Below are 5,389 nucleotides of genomic sequence, written 5' to 3' on the forward strand. Positions count from 1 at the left end.
TTCGCTTTTAAGTTCTTTACATATTAATTATTAGACAAAATGTGACTTGCTATAACATTACACAGAAATTAAATGTTTACCAATATTTATTTCATTTCTACGTTGATTCGATGTATTCCTTCGAACTCAAAATCAAAGATACATATGTAATACAGTACTGTCACATATGTTTCATATTTGGATAATTTTTTTGGCTAGAAAACAACGTTAATGATATCCTCATCTTTGCAATACCAGGGGTCTTGAGTCACCAACGTTGCCATGGGGCCCCTGGCCAATTTTATTCGATATTTAGGGCCTGCTTCTCTCATTGAGAAGAACCAATCAAACTAAAGCTTTCATAAATAATTAGATAATGTAAACAGAAAGGATTCAGTTGACAGCTCAAATACACGTGTTACAAGTTGTTTTTCATAGAATGCCTTAATGTGATTGACTGAGAGATAAGAAAAACAATCAAGATTTGTAATTTTTCCGAAAAACGTCGCTACAGTCAAACCATGAACTATTGAATGAAATTGAGCTGGGGTCCAACGGCAACGTGTTGACTCAGGACCCCTGGCATTGCGAGGATGTGGTATCCTAAAACAAAACTTTATAACAGAGCGATGACTTAACTTTGCTATTGTCAACTTCCATTATTTATATAGCAATTTACCACTGTCACCTTCATATGGAATTTATGCCTCCAAGTCAACATTTCGAGAATCTATGGTTGATACAACGACCTTGTCAGCATACACAATCTATTCCTGAGTCGAAAACTGATTGACGTTTTTCATACTAAGTGTTAGGCCATTATTTCTACTCTGATTTGTCTACGGATTTTTCCGTTTGCCCTATCATGCCAAGGAGCACCCGGCAGTTGTGACCGATCTAGAGGGGATGTTTACTTCACCATGGCGCCTGATCACAGCTCAGATGTTTTTAGAGGTCCATGTTTGCTCTGCGCCAAATCTGTTTTCGTTTCATGGATTTCTGATCTTGATTACTGTTCGTTTTCTTCATATTTCCTCTTAAACTCAACGATATCAGTTACTAAGAAAAAGGTATTGAAAAAGATGTCGGTGACTTTTTTTATTTTGATTCTATTTACGACTTTAAAATGTTATTAGGTGGTGAATGAAAGATACATGGCGAAATCAAAAATATGTGTTGAAAAGATTTTGTTTTAGTTTATTGTAAAACTTTTCCAACCAAAATTTCGCAAAGGATCCTTCTAGGTATATTAAATTCTGATTATTAGGGACACTGAACGCATTTTAAACTGACATCTGATTTTGGAGAACCCTTTTTATTGAAAGAGAACTGTGTGTATAAGCTGGGTTGATAGTTTTAAAATTTAGGTAAAGTCCCTTTAAAATGTAGTCTTGCAAATACTATTTTGTGATATGCTTTGTCTGGAACCAGTACACAATGACCATTTAATTCTTTATTCAATTCTGAATTACAAAAGACAGGAAGATATATGAATTCTAGCATCCAGTCGCTTTGTATATGATTTTATTATCCATCATATTCTTTGTATTCATTCTGACAAAATGTCAAAATCCTGGCAAACATTTTATATGTATGAATGTTAGCAAAGGCATGTCCGTATTTTATTATAACAGAATGAAAATGACACATCTAAAAGGCAACGATGATCTACGAAAACCTAAAATAATAACATTCTTTAACACCTCCCACTCCCACCCCCCACCCCCACTCTCCGAAAGGATATTTTCAGATGTTTCTAGAACAAATGATGAATATGAAATATCTACAAAGTAATATTTTTGCATTTGATATTAAATATGCAGTAAAATTCACAAATAAGACTTTGAAAGCTGATGGAGTTATAATTACCTGATAAGGATTAACTAAAAATACAAAAATATATCCTGAACATACATGTATAATTTGACATGAATTACTATTCCTGATGCAAATATGAAGTTTTAAATAAAAACGTCTGAAATGACAAGGGTTTCTTATTTATTTTATCTATGTTCTCTAGTGTAATTCTCAAATTTCCTAATACTATTTTTTGCATTGTCTCTCTTTACAAAGCCTCGATAGCATCCAAAGAGTCGAATTGATACATGCAGTCTGATGGATCAAAATGTCTTCTTCTTTTTTTTATAAATGACGAAAATGTTATAAGATATATCAGTAAAGGGGAGACCATTCTTTACAATACATCATTTTAAAAATGTATAAATTAAAATTAAAAAAAAAATCTGATTGTACACACAAGTACTCTGAAGTTGACATTAAAAAGATGCTCGAGTTTCTGATTGACAATATCTATGTGGTTTTTGGAGACCAGGTCTTCCAACAATCTATTGGAATTACTATGGGTACCAGTTGCGCCCCGTTATTAGCAGACCTATTTTTGTATTCATATGAAGCGGAATTTTATCAAAATCTTTTACGTGAAGAGAAGAAAACATTTGTTGTGGCCTTCAACTCGACATTTAGATATATCGATTATATGTCAATTAACAATGGTTATTTGCATTATTGTGTCGACACGATATATCCAGGTGAGCTTGAGATAAAAGATACCACAGAGTCTGACACATATGTTTCATATTTGGATATTTTATTAGCAAAAGACGTTAATGAGAATCTAACAACAAAGCTTTATGATAAACGTGAAGACTTTAATTTTGCAATCGTCAACTTCCCTTACTTATGCAGCTGGCTGACTTTTCATAATAATTGTTAGGACATTATTTACACACTGAATTGTCGACGGATTTTTCCGTTATTTTCCGATCATGACAAGGAGCACACGGCGGGTGTGACCGGTCGGCAGGGGATGCTCACACCTCCATGGCATCTGATCCCACCTCTGATGTCTTAGAGGTCCGTATTTGCTCTCCTCCTATTTTGTAATGTTTAATTAACTTTTGAGCTCGAACACTGTTCGTTATCTCCACATATTATATTAAGTAAAATTCTACTCGGAATATCAAATTAAAATTTTATTTTATTTCATTTTTTTTTTTTTGTTTGTATGTTGTTTGACGTCCCTCTCGAGAATTTTTTACTCATATGGAGACGCCACCACTTGCCTGTGGAGAGCTGTAAATTTTGTCCTATACTCGGCACTTACGGCCATTGAGCAGTGAGGGATCTTTTTCGTGCCAGCACCTACTGCGACACGGGACCTCGGTTTATACGGTGAAATATATTGAGATAACGAACAGTATTCAAGCTCAAAAGTCCATTATACAATACAAAATAGGAGCAGAGCAAACACGGACCTCCAAACATCAGAAGTGGGATCAGGTGCCATGGAGGAGTGAGCATCCCCTGCCGACCGGTCACACCCGTCGTGTGCTCTTTGTCATGATCGGGAAATAACGGAAAAATCCGTCGACAATTCAGTGTGTAAATAATGGCCTAACAATTAGTATGAAAAACGTCAGTCAAGATTTGACTCAATGATAAATTGTATTTGCTGACAAGATCATTGTGTCGACTTAATGACTTAAACGAGACAGCTGATATTCTTGTTTCATCAACTTATTTGTCAATAATTTACCTCGTTTTAGAAATTGTACATACGTAGAGCATGCTCTTGCGTATCGAATCAACTGAGAGATATATACCTCGTATGCAGGTGATGAAGGTATATTGCTGCATAAGTAAGGGAAGTTGACGATTGAAAAGTTAAAGTCATCACGTTTATCATAAAGCTTGGTTGTTAGATTACCATTAACGTCTTTTTCAAGTAAAATATCCAAATATGAAACAGATGTGTCAGACTCTGTGGTATCTTTTATCTCAAGTTCTCCAGGATATATCGTATCGACATAAGAATGAAAATAGCCATTGTTAATTGACAATACGTCGTCGATATATCCAAATGTCGAGTTGAACGCCACAGCAAGTGTTTTCTTCTTTTCACGTACAAGATTTTGGACAAATTCTGCTTCATATGAATACGAAAAAAGGTCTGCTAATAACGGGGCGCAATTGGTACCCATAGTAATTCCAATAGATTGTTGGAAGACCTGGTCTCCAAAAACCACATAGATATTGTCAATCAGAAACTCAAGCATCTTTTTAATGTCAACTTCAGAGTACTTGTGTGTACAATCAGAATGTTTTTTAACAAAATAATTTTGCAAATGACCAATGACAAGGTAAGTATATTTACGAGTTCCATTTTTATTGAAAAGCAGCTGTCAATGATATCAAAAAGCCTGGACTTCTCATCTGAAGGACCGGTCTCCACGTCCCACAGTGGGATTCGAACCCGTGACGTAAGGATCAACTCCTTATTTCGCGACTCTAGAGCAGACGCTCTAACCACTGCGCCACACGGGCGACAATTAACATTTTATTATAAAAGATTACAATAAGCAAAGAATATATCTATACATTTTTATATACATATGTTTCTATTTTGCTTACTAAGGAAGTACATCAGACATCCTTTAGCATAGCAAAAAAAGCAAAAAAAACCCAGAAACATACAAGAAAGAAAAAAGAAAGAAAGAAAAAGGCTGAGATTATGAAATCGGATTATTGTTAATATATTGTAATAGCGTTCATGGAAGAATGAAGAATTTATTTATTTATTTTTTTTTTTTTCATAGATATAAACAACACAAAAATTAAATAAATAAATTCATCATCCTCCCATGAACGCTATTAGAACGTATTAACAATGATGCAATTTTATAATCTCAGCCCTTCCCTTTCATTTCTTTTTTTTTAAATGTCATCCAAATCAATTTCATTCCGGCTTTACAATGTAGTAGAAAAATACAGCAAATGTAAATATTCGTATTTGTTCATCGAGATTCATTCGTATTCTTTTTCGTGCATTCATATGTTTTCCCGAATCTCTGAAGTAAATATGGGAATCTTAAGTTAACTGCGAAACATTTATATCAGAGTTATATAATTCTATACCGATTAAATATTACACTAAACTCAGAATAACCCATTCCATCAAATTAGGTTTTTTTATCTGTGAATTTGGACTGATTAATTTACTGTTGTTTTATATCCCATTCGAGAATTTTTCACTCATATAGAGCATATAGAGACGTCACCATACACCGATGTAGGTGTATGCTTCAAATTTAGACCTATACCCGGCATGCACTCAGGGCCATTGAGCAGTGAGGGTTCTTTATCGTGCTAACGCCATGACACGGGACCTCGGTTTTAAGGTCTCATCCGAAAGACCCATGATTCCACTGTTAGTGCCGGGCGCTTGGCGAACGAACATTTACTACCTATGTTTACGTTTTAGATTTGACGCGGCGAGGCGAACGAGAATCGAACCCGGGCCTCCCAACCACGAAGCAAAAGCCCTTCCACTAAGCTACCGTGACGGTTATTTAGACTGAAATGGTATGTCTTCTGCAAATATTAATACATG

The sequence above is a fragment of the Saccostrea echinata genome, unplaced genomic scaffold, assembly GCF_033153115.1.
Source record: "Saccostrea echinata isolate AGI-Se365-2 ecotype Australia unplaced genomic scaffold, CSIRO_AGI_Sech_v1 ptg000018l, whole genome shotgun sequence".
Taxonomy (NCBI): domain Eukaryota; kingdom Metazoa; phylum Mollusca; class Bivalvia; order Ostreida; family Ostreidae; genus Saccostrea; species Saccostrea echinata.